This window comes from Polyodon spathula, chromosome 3 (assembly GCF_017654505.1).
Source record: "Polyodon spathula isolate WHYD16114869_AA chromosome 3, ASM1765450v1, whole genome shotgun sequence".
Taxonomy (NCBI): domain Eukaryota; kingdom Metazoa; phylum Chordata; class Actinopteri; order Acipenseriformes; family Polyodontidae; genus Polyodon; species Polyodon spathula.
In genome coordinates this window covers 93784169-93799259 of record NC_054536.1, presented here as the reverse complement: position 1 = coordinate 93799259, position 15091 = coordinate 93784169, and the positions used below count along the sequence as shown (strand labels likewise).

The following is a 15091-nucleotide window of genomic DNA, read 5'->3' as shown; positions in this document are numbered from 1 at the left end:
CCCAAGGCCTGTCACCAGTGATTCTATATTTAAATCTGAGAAACTCCTCAAGCATCTTCCAGGAGTCCCGCCTCCCTGCCCTCTCCATACAGCCTCTGTCACTCATAACTCACCTACACTCTCCTGGCACATGTCAATACACACTGCCTGTCTGCTGCCCTCACTGCAGCAAGCAGAAACTTTTTCAAGATTACTTGCCTTGCCCCCAAACTGCTTGTTCATCCGCACACACTGCCAGGTAAGTTCCTGTGATATCTACAGCCATACAGTGCAGCAGGATATGCAAGGGTCTTGAACTTACCTGCAAAGACAAGAGGGAAAAATATGCACAGGGTTAGCATGCAGTTTTACAGTCCTGTCTCTTTAGTGGTTATAAAGTCAGTAAGCCACTTTGTATTTGGATAAAGGAGATATTAAGCAGTTGTAAACAAAACTTATAGGCTGTAGCAGGGATGTGGTAGGGGACCCCTGCACATGAAAATGTGTTTGTGTGATTTTGTAACTATGTTTAATTAATTATTTAATTGTTTGCTAGCGGGCGCTTGGTTGGGACTTGCAGCCTGTTGTGCTTGGTTGATGGGAAAGGAAGCAAGTAGCTGTGCTGGTCCTCAATCAGCAGGTGGGTGGGTCTTGACCGAGTGTCCGTCAGTTTAAAAATATCTGGCCGAGATTGGTCGAGGCTGCTGCTAGGCCATGAGACTCTGTGGTACGGAGGTCTGGAATCCCGCTGGAGACAACTGGAGACTGCTGACCTCTGCATGGGTTAACCAGGGTCAGGGTTCCAGCATTCACGCAAGAAGAAACGTGTGTATACCAGGGCAGGGTAGGAACGGAGCTTAGTTTCAGGCAACAGCAGCCTACAGTATAGAGAGAAGTGTATTCCAGCGGGACCTCCTGTTTAGGGGAGGAGCGCTAGACGTTTTTACGACACCTTTTATTTGTAGTTTTTTGTACTATGTTTCATTTTTCCTTTGTACAGCTTGCTGTATGTGTCCTCTGTGCATTACCATCGCTGGTAACGTCACATGACCTGTTTTGTTTACTTTCGTTTTCTTTTGTATTAATAAATCCTGCGTGCCTGTGGGGGGGGACAAATGCATCAATCCTGTGTGTCTCGCCACTCACCCATAGGCATATCAAGTTACAGATACCCTGTCATATGGTCATACAATCTTGTTGCCCATCCTTTGGTGCCTAAAGCAGCATTGCAAAGTAGTGACTTTATAACTGGCTTGCATAGGGTACCAAGATGAGATGATATGCAATGTTACATTTTTAGTAATACTGAAAGAAACTAAGTTAGGGTAAACTGACAATGTGTCTTTATGTTGCTCATAACTTAGTTATGAATGAACGTCATATTCGCACAGGGTTCCTCTCTGTGCCGCGTGTTGCCTTGAGTAACTAGGAGATCAAGCAGCTCTCCCATGGTCACACAGTGAGTCAGGGATCAGCTTTAGGCAGCTTTGCTGTAACCATCACACCAAACTGCACAACACTGCATGTCAGAATGTCATCCTGCAGGCTTATTTAAGACAAATAAATAAAGAGCTCGGGGACTGGATAACTCATTGATCTTTCAAAACCGACTTCACGCCACTTGCGAAGAACTTGCTTAGGCTGTGCTAGTACCCACAGCTATGGAGAAGGATCAGCACACAGGTTTGCAGGCAATCCACAATACTGTCACTATTATACTGAGCAATAAAACATGTTCAGAATATCTGCCTCCATAATATCCCCGTCCTTTTCTATACAGTAAGCAAACCAAGAAGAAAGATTTGAAAGATTAGGAGGGAATTTCATACCCACTAGATACAGTAAAACAGTTTAGCTATGCTGATGTTCTCGATTGGTCTATCTCTAAATACAGAACACTACCCATTTTATTAAGTGTAGCCGGTCAGTACAATGCAGGCCACCAGGTTCCTATATTCCACAGCAGGTATAGAAGACCAGTCCATCAGTAGTGCTGAAGGAGGTTTGGCTAGAGGGATTCTGGGTTAGTCCACTTGAATGATCCATATTATTAAAGTATTCTTACTGTATGTTCTATGGACACACCATTTTAGAAACCTAAGGTTATCTTTTAGCCTTTTTGGGCTGTTTGAAAAACACAAAGGAGTAAAGGCCAGCATATACAATACAACCATCATGGAACTGTGACCTGTAATGACCAGAGAAAGTTTAAGTGCAGTGAAAGCTGTTCTCCTTAGGGACCACACTGTCCTACAAGTGGTCCTTATTTTTATTCAATGACTAGACATTGAGACCCTGAAAACAAGCCCTGTCTTTATGAGCAACCCCTACTGATGAAAACAGTTTAAAGAAGGTTTTGTAGAATTGAACAAGATTTGGAATTTATAAAATGCATTCATAATTAATAAAACAGTTGAACTGCTTTGGAAGATATACAGCAGGGTGGGAGTCATCCTTCTAGACAAATGGTAATTTTCAATAATAAATAGGGCACAGGCTGGGTGTGAACTGGTGACCCTGCGCACCATAAGCCAGAATCTCAACCACAATGCAAAAAAGCAAGGCTCATCTGCAGTTGTGGTTTGAGAGCTTGTAGCCTCATTTCATCTCACAACAGGGGACAGGACAGCTTCCGTAAAGGCACAACACTGCTTGTTACATTAGCTCAGTATTTCCAGTTCCTCCCTACTTGAGCAACATTAAAATTGGATTGCAGTTCTGTTCAGATAACTGTGACCGGCACCCTCTTTTGCTGTCCTCTCACTTCCAGTGATGAACAGCTGGGCTGGGCTGGGCTGGGCTGGGCTGCGCTGGGCTGGGCTGGTCCCTGATGCAGTGGGGTCCTCAGACACCAGGTTTTATGTCTTTAAGTGTTACTATGTTGAAAGGCAGTCTGTGTTGCATGAAATTAAATCCCAGTGAAGGATGGAAGTGTGTGGTGTGACTGCAGCAAGAGCATAAACGATCGTTACTAAGCTTTTTAACATTACCAAGTTTACAACACTTAATCCAACTGTTCGTGTTTCCAGACTGGATACTGTATGAACACCAACATCATTCTTACTAGTTTGAAAAGATATGAGCTGTAATCGTTGTACTGAAGCAAAACCCAACGTGATAAATATAATCAGGATGTTTAAAACAAACCTAGAACCCTTCATATATACCCTATTACAAACTATTAACAAATTAAACCAAAGAAGTGTTACTAATTATTGAAGAAAAACTCAAACCGTGTTTTAGAATCCCTGATGTGGTTTTTTTGCCTGCATGTATTTAGCTGTACTAGATATGTTACCATTGAGTGTTTAATGTTGTGCAAACACTTGCAAGATAACAATTGAAAAGTACTGTTGTCTCTGAAATATCTTATAACAAAGGGTAGCCCATGTTACTGATTGAAAATGACTAAGCAATCACATTCTGCACAAGCCATGTACATTATATTAAAGTCCATTCAAGTTAAAAGTATATTTTAAATCAAATTTGTATAATACTTAATTTATTACCCATTTGATATCATTATTTGCGATGCTTAAAAAAAAAGGACAGTATAAAGTATTCCTTTAACTAACCATTAGCAAACAGTAAAATGCATTTGCTAACACGTTACTGGGTTTTTTATTGACAGTTAACCATTCAATTAAAGGTCTGTGTTCCTTTTGGATGCTGCCTGTATTTCAAGTCAAGTAAGGCCCTCTATGTTTTGTCAATCACCTCTCATTGGTCTCTATACAGCTTGTCAAATATTACACATAACAGTCTCTTAAACTGCTCAGTTACTCCAGACTGTACTTCGAAGGGGCCAGTCTAAATACAGACAGCAGCCCTAGGGCTGGGTGCTCTCCTTCCCATGAAGAGGACCAATGTCACAAGCAGAGAACAAGCCTGCCAAAAGTTTTGTATCACCTAAAACTTCAGGATTGAGACATAATGTTTAAAAAAAAATAATTGAATGAACATAATTTAAATCTTTTATTTAATATCTTGTAACCAAGGATGCTACAAATTGATTATCACAAAAGTCTACCGGAAACCATAGTAGAGTATTTCATGTTGGATTTCATAATGTCACATTTTTCAATTTTTCGCAAAATATATGGAAAATTACAAAGCGGTGTGTAATTCAATATGTTAAAGTAACATTATTCCACAGGTTTAATTTGACTTTATAAAGCAAAATTTGATAATTCTATAGGGTGATGCAAAATGTTTGTCCACAGCTGCACACAGGTTCTTACTGCACATTCTTGCCATGCTGAAATTTGTTTTCTTTTTTGTTATCTGGCCAGAGTTTAAATGGCACACTGTCAAAACAATCGTAAAAAAACAGGAGAGAAAACGTCCCACCCCCAGTATACTCACGTTTTATTTCTGATTTTACAGCATTACAGATAAGTTCTCTTTGAATGCTAGTGTAAAAGTGAAACTGTAATTCTCATTTTGTTGGTTTGTCTTAACAAAATAGTTATCGTTCATTAGAGCGTTTTTGTTTTTATAAATTTAAAGTCAGCTGGAGGACAGAGAGCTGCTTTATTAGCCAGCGTGAGGAAAAGGCAATGTGTTTGTGTTTCGTGCCACTGCAGAGACAAGGATGAAAAAATAAAGCTTACTCATAACATGACTGCCTCTCTCTGCGTGTCTTTATAAGGACTACAGCTCTGGTTAAGGGCACGACATGCACAGGCTAACAGAGACAATGAATATGTCATGTATACTTCAGCTACCAGTACTTTACACTACCTCACCAATATGGTTCAGTGGTGATAAATCAGTACAGGCGAATGGACTGGATTTCCCAGAGCACACATAGAATGGGCTGTTTAAGGGTTATTTTTAGAAGCCCTCCCCCAATGGTTCTTGAACTACAGAGGGCAACCACCATGGGAGAAAGTTGGCAGAGGTTGCAAAGCATTACAGAAGTCATGTCACATTATTAGACCGAGCTGCTCCATGCTCCCCTCCAATGTATTCATTTCCAGTAGCCAGGGACTATGCCAGATGTCCAGGGCGGCTACTCATTTTTACCAACTGGTTACCTTTCGGATAGAAAAATACAAACTCTTTCTCAGATCAAAGTGCATGCAAAGATTTATGCGACAGTCTAGGGATTAAAAGACAGTGCAGCTACATGACCTGTGCTATGTCCTTGTATCATGTATCTACTGAACAAACTCCCAGGCCCAACACTGCATTAACAAACAGTAAGGATAAACAAAAAAAAAAAATGTGTTAACATTCAATAATCGCTTCAAATAACTCAAATATATACCGAGTCACCTGGCACTTGATTGAGTGCTGTGGTACAGCAAGGGAGATAGTCCAGGTGCTTTACCATGTAGGTAGCCCAGCCATTACTGTAGTTCATGCTTTAGGTTATTAGTCTACCAAATAGTTAACTAGCTCTCTTTAAAACGTGTGCCTAGTCCCTGCATCTGCTTATTCAGTATCACTCATGTCTAAACATTAGTTCCTTACTGTATATTGATATACATATAGATGTACAGTAGATACATTCTGTACTGTCTGTACCACTGTAGTTTCTTAGTCTAGCCACACCCTATACCCTATAACCCTAACCCTAAATGTTTAGAACTGTGTCCAGCAACTTGTAAAGCATTGTTGTATAGCAGTTATCAAATCAAAACTTCTCAAATCGAAACTTAGCACTTCCAATATGGTAGGCAACGTGTCCAGTATTAGTTTTGCAATAGATTGATAAGTGTGTGTGATATTTACACTGAACATGTGTAGTACTAGAAGAGCAAAAGAACACGTTTCATGTGTCTCAGCATTGAATTGAAGCAGATCTCACACACACTCACTGAACTCATGTTACCATATAGTCCGCACACATGTTTGCTTGACATTATCAGCACATTTCCTCTCAAGCTGGAGCAGTTAAAGTGCTTGGTAAAGTTTACCTTTATATTTCTCCCTGACATTTTCATACGCCTGGATGAAGTCCTTCTCCTCTGCGTTGGGTGGCAGGCTGGACGGGTTGTACAGAGCCATGTGGGCGTCTGTCGCTGGCTTCTTGTTTTCTCAGTGTTTAATTCTGCACCGCTCTCTGTCCTGTTTTAAAAGTAGTCTGCTTCTCTCTCTCTCTCTCTCTCTCTCTCTCTCTCTCTCTCTCTCTCTCTCTCTCTCTCTCTCTCCTCATAACGATCACTCTCAGGCACTGGATTTCATTCCAACTTCTCGACAGAGAAATGCCAATACATGTCGACCCCGCCTCTTAAAGACACACAAACACAGACACTCACTCGCTCAGAGGCAGGCAGCAGGCAGGCAGGCAGGCACTAAACAGACAGGCAGTGGGATATCCTCAGGCACTACCATAACAGTATTTATCAGTCACTAAGGAGTCACTCCAGGGCAGAGTTTGCAGTAGTTCATTTTGCAAAAGGAAAAACATACAGCTAATCATACAGAACTTTTTTTTTATTAGCAGTTTAGTACTGAGCATGTTACCTAGATGCTGTGGCTTGGGTGAAACTGCTATGCAACTTCCATCCCGTAATGTCAAATTATTGTCACAAAAGAGTTATTTTTTCTTCTACTATACCCACAATAAAATCAACTAGAGAAGGAAGCTGATAGACTGTCAGGTGTTTATCAGCTAGGAACCAGAACATCACATGACCACAACATGATTGCAGAGGGAAGGCAGGCAGAGGCAAGCATCTATCGGAGAGCCTCAAAATGTTTCCAAAATAAAAGGTTCAGTGCCATCAGATACAAATTATCAGACCAACTTTAACATTCCACGGGTCACATTGAAACCTGGCCGCGAGCAACAAAAAAAGGAGAGCCGTTTAAAAACAATTAATTCATTAAATAAACCAAAACAGAACAGTAGGGAAACCCAGTCGAGTATAAGCACAATACATATTTTTAAGGTTTCCTCCCTTCAGCTGATCCTTTTACTGATTGGAGTATAAATAACATGTCACTGGCATCCATAGTAGGCCATACTCTTCCATGCTGCACATTCTTCCATAGCTTTGTTTCCCAAAGGAAGTGTTAGCTTCCTCGCCCCTTGAAACCTGCTTGCCATGGCATTGTTCTGTTCTTTAATGAACAGTTCCTTTGTCTTAATTGTTTGAGCCCTGACCAGAATGTAGCCATTTAAATAATTACACATTCCCGAAATGTTCTTTCTACCAGTTTTTAAACTGTTTTATTTCTAACAACTGATTTCACGTATTTATTCATTTTTAAAAGATTTTTGTTAGTCTTTTATTCTGAATTCTGTAGTGTTTCGTTTATTTACTTTTACAGTGCCGAGAAAAAGTTTGTAAACACCAATGATAATTATGGAAATTCCATAGTTTTACCACTTTAGCCATCTTGAATCAAAACCAGTCTTTTCTTAAATATCCAATGGGTTTATATTAACTAATTCCATGTCTTTTGAAACAAAATGATGTATGAATTAGACAAACAATGAGTAATTAAGATTCAGGATATGTGAAAAAGTAACCCCTGGTTTTATCAGTTCAATTAAGGGGGTAATTAGAATCAGGTGTTTAAATAATTAGGTAGATCTTCAGGATCTAAAAGGAGGACTACATAAAGATCAGAAACTTTGTGAGTTTGGTCTTCACCATACAAGTGTGTGGAAACATGTTAAGCCACGATCAAAATAAATCTCTGAGGACCTCAGAAAAACAGTTATTGATGCTCAACGTCTAGAAAGGGTTACAAAACCATTTCTAAGGATTTGGGGCTCCACCAATCCACTGTCAGACAGATAAACTACAAATGGAGAAAGTTCAAGACCACAGTCACTCGACCCAGGAGCGGTCGTCCTACCAAAATCTCTCCAAGAACAAACCGGAAAATCATCAAGGAAGTCTCAAAGAACCCCAGAGTAACATCCAAGGATTTGCAGGCCACTCTAGCCTTGGCTAATGAGAGTGTTCATGACTCAACTATCAAAAAAAACTGGACAAGAATGGTGTTCATGGAAGGATAGCCAGGAGGAAACCACTGCTCTCTAAAAGGAACATTGTTGCCTGTCTGAAGTTCGCCAAAGAGCACATAGATGATCCACAAGACTTCTGGAACAATGTTCTCTGGACAGAGGAGTCAAAAGTAGAACTTTTTGGCCTCAATGCGAAACGTTATGTTTGGTGGGAGTGTGACGGTTTGGGGCTGCTTTGCTGCATCCAGACCTGGACATCTTGCCATCATTGACACAACCATGAATTCTGCATTGTATCAGAAGATTCTAGGGGAGAATGTCAAGCCATCCGTCCGTGAGCTGAAGCTAAACCAAAAGTGGGTCATGAAATGATCCTAAACATACAAGCAGATCTACAAAAGAATGGCTGCAGAAGAAGAAATTCCACGTTTTAGAATGGCCTAGTCAAAGTCTGAACCTCAACCCCATCGAAATGTTGTGGCAGGACCTGAAGCGAGCTGTCCATGCAAGGAAGCCCTCAAATGTTATCGAGTTGAGGCAGTTCTGTAAGGAGAAATGGGCCAAAATTCCTCACAAACGATGTGAAAGACTGACCAACAGTTACAGGAAACACTTAATTGAAGTCATTGCTGCTCAAGGGGGTGCCACCAGTTACTGAATCTAAAGGTTCACATACTTTTTCACACATGGACACTGAATGTTGAATCATTTGTGGATAAATAAATGCTGGAAAAGTATCATGTTTTTGTGTCAGTTGTTTAATCAGGTTTTCTTTATCTATTATTAGGACTTAGATTAAGATCTAATAACATTTTAGGTTTGAAATATGTAAAATATGTAAAAAATATACAGGGGTTCATCCCCAAGTGTTTTTCTCAGTCACTTTATATATATATATAATATATATATATATTATATATATATATATATATTAAAAAAAAAAAAAAAAACGCGAGCTCTTTACCTTATAGAAAGTCTGCGCTCACCCAAAACTCCCTAAAGCTAATGCTTTTATTTACCTGCAATCATTTCTACAGGAAAGTAGAAATGATTTCTCACAGCTGACCAGACATTCCCTCAGACATAGCCCATATAATAAAACCTTTAAAAACACCTGGAGACAAACGAGTTCAAAGTTTGCACCCATTTTGTCTGAATAGATTTGTTTTTCAATATTATGAAACTGTCAAGAAACAAAACAAATGTGGGGGGCCTGGACAGAGACTAAGGCATGGGCCCCACCCTACCCACTCCCTCCTCCCTCCTCCCTCTCTCCTCCCTCCCTCCTCCCTCTCCCTTCCCCTCCCTCCTCCCTGTATTTCAAGACCCTTTAAAATCAGGTCCTCAGATCATTTTTGTGAATTGCTTTTATACATAAATCTTTCAGTTTGACTGTAGATGCATCTAACTGTGCTCCCTTTTGGAATCCTGCACCCTTCTGTCACCATGATCTAACAAACCCTCAGCAACACCCCCTCTGTGATTGTTGCTGGCTGAATGGCTCCTCTGGGCTACTCAGACTCCAGCACACAGGCTACTTTAAAAGAGAACTCTCACTAGAAGCAGGCAGCCAGGTGCATTCTATTCAAATGTAGTTACAGGGCTTAGTGGCATCTGGAAATCCTGTTTCCAATCTGGTGGCTCACTCTTTTACTCTCCGCCTCCGACTCAATGTAAATGAGAACCTAATCTGTAAAATACGCAAGATGCTGCTTCACATAGCTTCAAGCTGCCTGACCAGTCACAGTTCCCATCTGGAGCAAATTCTGCTTGAAGTTATTATAACACAACTGGTAGAAAATCTAAATCAGATTGGAATGCGGTTATTAAATTCACTACATTTCCACATCTCTTTACATCATTCTCTCTTGCTCGTCAGCAATGAGTTAGAAAGATGCTCCTCGTTATTGTTTCAGCGTTTAGGGTTTGACTTAATAATAATAATAATAATAATAATAATAACAATAAGTGCATTGTCAATATACAGTGTACAGCACTGTATTGAATTCAAAAGTAAACAGAAACCAGCTGAGAACAGCTGCAAACTTCTAAACTTGCAAAATATCCCTTACAAGACTTTAACAGAACAGAAGCACAGAAGAGTCTAACAAAGCCTAGTGAAAGCATGGTAGAGCATGGTAAAGCCTGGTGAAAGCATGGTAAAGCATGGTAAGGACTAGTGAAGTATAATAAAGCACATTCATAAACATGTCAAACCAGGATAAACTATGTTAAATGGATAGTATAACCATGGTAAAAGCATGGCAAAATTCAGTTGTCAACTTTTATAACAGATTTGCACAAATTGACAATCTGTCTCATTCCAGAATGAGCGCACATGGGTTTGTAGACACCCAGAACATTTGATAATCGCGAGTGTGGCTTGAAGAGATCTGATACAGAGATGCATGTATTGCAGTGTGACAAAGTAAAGCTTGCGTGCAGATTTTATTACAGGGAACTCCTCCCCCAGATATTATTTCCAATAGCAGCACTCACCACCTCTAGCATGGCATGCAATGCAAAAATAACAAGTTAACAAATAACAATAACAATAACAAATAACAAACAGCAAAAAGCGAATTGAAAACATGTTTCTCAAAATAGATTTAATCTTTAAGGGACCATATAGCCAATAAAGAAATAACGCATTAAAGTTTCTCTTAGTCTTGAATTGAAATGCTAAAGCAAGCTGTGACATTTATAGCACGGTGTGCTTTTCACATTGCTATTGATCTGACTGGTTTTACTGAGCAGACCTCGAATAAAAGGTGCATTATAGCTACTGAAGGCTTGAAGAAAAGCAACAACAAAGGGATGTCATGAGGAGCTGTCAGAAATCTTGGTGCTGATGTTCATTTTAATTCCTTGTCTCCCGAGTTTCAGAGGGAATTCTGGGTGACTTTTTCTCTTAAGATTTGTAAATCAGTGAAGCGCTGAAGTGACAGTCCGAGTTGCAATGATGTGCACTGTGTTTCATTTGCTCAGTTATCACAATATCTGTGTCTGTGGAAGGATTTAGAAGGGTACATGTACATTACACTGTGTGGCAGAGTAGGGGGAAGAAAGGTGTAGTCCTGGAGGATAATGGGACTACATCCCCCAGAATGCCATGAGGTTGGTATTTGCCAGGATGGGAAACACCTAAACGTTCAAAGTTAATGAGAGACACATGCCAGTGTTTAAGCTGCCAGGTGTAAATAGCAGGGCTGAAATGTTTGAGGCAGCAGTGTTAAGGATAAGGCTTGGGGGAGAGACCTGTGTTTTCAGACTGGCTAGGTATTGTAATACTTTTGTGATATTTGGTCACGGGTAAGTGGCAGAGATGTCCGGTTTATACAGTAGTTAAAAAAAGGTAAGCATTTAGTTGGTACTCTTGGGTTTGTTTAGTTTGTAAATGAATAAATATATCAGCACCGCCCTGATACACCCCACCTGCTGTTTCAACACTTTTTTACAAGAGAAGACAGTGGAAAAGGTCCTGAAGCGTGCCAAAGAAATTCTCACTTTGCCATGACTACCTGAATTCATTTGTGTGGTGAGGACTTGATTACAGAGTCAAGAACAGCTGCATGTCCCCATTCTCTCACCCCATTCCCCCCGCCCCCCCCCCCCATTCCCATTAAGGGTAATTCCCCACTCCAGGTGTGGGGGGTAAGAATTAAATGTCAGGCTTATTCGTTGTCATCCCAAATTCCTGTTCCGCGTCGGCTCACACACACACCACACACACACACAAACATACAACACGACACGTTCCTTTATTTTGTGACTATACCGAATCTGTACTCGAGACTCAATATTTGAAATTCGTTAAGGATTGTCTGGACAAGACCTGTTACTAAGTGAGGTGTCCCACAGGGTTTATCATGGACCTGGATTGATCGATACTAGCTATATATTGTATATGTATATATATATATATATATATATATATATATATATATATATATATATATATATATATATATATATATATATATATACAGTACCAGTCAAATGTGTTTTCATTTTCAAGAATTTACAGAAACGTATACAACGTAAAACATTGTCAATGATGAAAAAAAAAAACTAGTTTCCAGCAAGTGTACTCAAACTTTTGATTGGTACTGTATATATAGACATAGACATAGATATTACTATATTATGTGAGGGGATAAATCACTGTTCGTTTCCTGTTTTGAGTCCTGGACCCTGTCGGACTGCTGTCAGAGCTGTTTGTGTATTTCTGTCAGCTATGTACTACACAACAGTTTATATAAATACATGTGTATGCAACTTGATCCCCCTTTCCAGAGTGCAGGCAAACTCTATTCAGTAAACTAATCACCTCCAACAGGCTGTCGAACAGACAGTCTGAGCAATAATAATACCAAAAAAGAACCACAGTCTCTAGTTAACCATGTCTTAGCTTCCGAAATGTGCAACAGCACAGCAATGTGGAGAAACTCACAGATTTCAGCCAAGCCAAACAGATTGTTGTCTATTAAGCTCAGGTCAACCTATATGGAATTTTAGTAATACCACTACAGTGAAAGTTAAAATACAACATAATGGTTGCATGCCATTTGCTGTTATTTTATTACTTTCTAGCCACCAATTTCCAATCCTACCACTGTATCATCTTCAGCTGAACCCGAGTCCCATTCTCATCTGCCCGGACCACTGTATTCTGTGATCTATCATCTTCAGCTGAATCTGAGTCCCATTCTCATCTGTCCGGACCATTGCGAAGGCTAATAAAGAAAGCAATAAAAAGATGACACAGTGCCTAGCTGTCTGCAGAGCCTCTGGATAGAACACCATGAACATGTCGAGACAATCACAGCTATCCACTGAGAAACAAAAGCAAACCGCAGAGAGAATCACACTGATAAGTTACCTGCCTGTTAGTTGTTTGTTCTTTTAAAATGGCTTATTGCATTAGGCACTAATAGATGGCAGTTGGCCCATGGAATGTTTACATCAAGTCTTTTTTGTTGATTTCCCTTTATGATTAAGTGATGGGTGAAAAGCAGTCTTGGAAGACACATTTGGATTTGAAAAATAGCAGACAAACTTGAATTTGCTGTTCTTGGGAGGGGTCTGGCATTCACTTTCTCGTCTATTATGTAATGTGTTAAGCCCCCATACACGCAGCTGCTTTGTCGTGTACTTCAATCACAGCTGGAATTAGAAATACCAAAGGAAACTCAGTAAATTCAATGACAAACCCTTCAACTGAAATACACTGAAGTTATTTTCCTGGCAGGGTACAGGCCATACATCTTGCTCACATACAATACATAATCAATAAAACAGAACTCGGTGCATTAAATAAAACATGGAGATGTTTCAGTAGAGCTACCTGTACAGGAATGCAAAATAACTGACCCATTTCTAAAAACAATGCTAATATTACCAGTGTTTTAAAATGTATTTAGTGGTGTGATAATTGTTTGAATGTTGTTTCCTAGTCTGTTTAATGCTGATGGTAAATCAATTTGTAGTCATGTCCTGCTTTTATAATTGTAATTAGTTGACTAACAGCAGTTTCACCTCTCTTGACATCAGGGTATTATTACTGTGACATTTCCCATGGTCCCAGGGCCAGCAGTAAATATATCACACAGCTATTCAAAACCCTAAATCAGAATATTATTTGATGTTTCACAGGCTTAACCAGTGGCAATTTCATTTCATGGAATGCAATGCTGTAACTACACTTGCTACAAAAAATCCACATGGCTGATTCTGATTGACTCTTTATTTACTTTACAGCAGGGATAATATTTAGCACTCGTCTTAGAATAATCCTCAAATGCATTGTCTGTTTACTTTTATTCAAGCTCAGTTTATATAAAGGTCTAATATAAATGCACAGTGACATTAGACCAGTCACAGTGTTACTGATTTAACTATCATTTGGTGCTAGTGATAACTTTCTAGTTTACTGGAGTTTCTAGGAACCTGGATACTTATTAATAAAAACCATCTGGAAAAGTCTGACCAAGCAATCCACATTGAAAGAGACATTTCTCAAATAAACAATTGTAATCCCTTCATGGTAGCAGGAGCGGAGACCTGCATGCAGTCTGTTCTCCAGAATGTATATGAATGGAGAAATGTATGTTTTTTCTCTGATATAATACCCAATCACACCTACTGTAATAGCCTGTTGAAGTCTGGTAGGTCTTCTGTCTTGAAGCAGGAAGAAGTACCTTGTTCAATACATGCTTGTTTATATTACTGCATCACATTTTTTTGCTATACAACAAAAGAAAAATGCTAGAAATGTCAACTTTGTTATTTCATTGCATTTCACAACAACAAACTTTGTAAACTGCATAGAGAATCACATTATCAAATTAACAGATGACCCATGTCATCTATTATTCATTAGTCTAAACAAAGCATGTTCAATTTTTGCACTGTATTGTACTGCACTGTACTGTAAAACCATAAGACAAACTGTTATAAAACTTGACAAATTCCTGAACTGTCAGGAGTCATGAGATTGTGCCCTGATTATGCATAGCTCAAGGACTCACAGGTCCACCCCAGGCACCCACACACTAATCAAATCAGACAGCTTAATGACAATCATTGAGAGCTCAAGTATGTTACGGTGTAATAAATATACATTTTTATGTCAGCAATTTATCCTATGATTAACTGCAGAAGAAAAAAAAAGATTCCTCTGTACATTTTAAAAAAATGTTGCTCTTTTTAAACTATTCAATTTAAAGTTTGTGTCCTGTATCATTGGCCATGAAACAGTTCATTTTTCACTTAATGGGACTTTATTGAGAGAAGCATAGAATTCAGCTATGTACAGAATGTGAAGAATATGGCAAGAGGTTAAACAAACAGGTAATTTTAATGAACAATACCACTAGATAGAATCCTAGAAGACAGCTGTGTAGCAAATGTGAAGACACTATCTCAAAGAGTATGGCCCCTGTATCACTGAGTTTAAAACAATGTGAAAGTGAAGGTTTTTAGAAGGCTTGGAAAAAGGCTGCCACTAAGGCACCCTGTACCTTTAAGAGTAATTCTGGTTTTTAATTGATCTGTTGTAAGAGGCGTACTAAAGGGTGAAGTCTTTATCAATTCTGTAAAAGATCCAGTCGATTGAAAGCTGATTGAACTCTTCAGTTTAATAAATATTCAGAACTCCAATGCCGAGTTAAAACTGCTCAG

At 39.3% G+C, this 15091-nt stretch overlaps 1 protein-coding gene across 1 annotated transcript in view; it reads right to left on the bottom strand.

Moving 5' to 3' along the window:
- The window catches only part of LOC121313685 (microtubule-actin cross-linking factor 1-like), a 38302-nt gene that overhangs the window by 3499 nt on the left and 19712 nt on the right, over positions 1-15091 (bottom strand). The window lies entirely within an intron of this gene.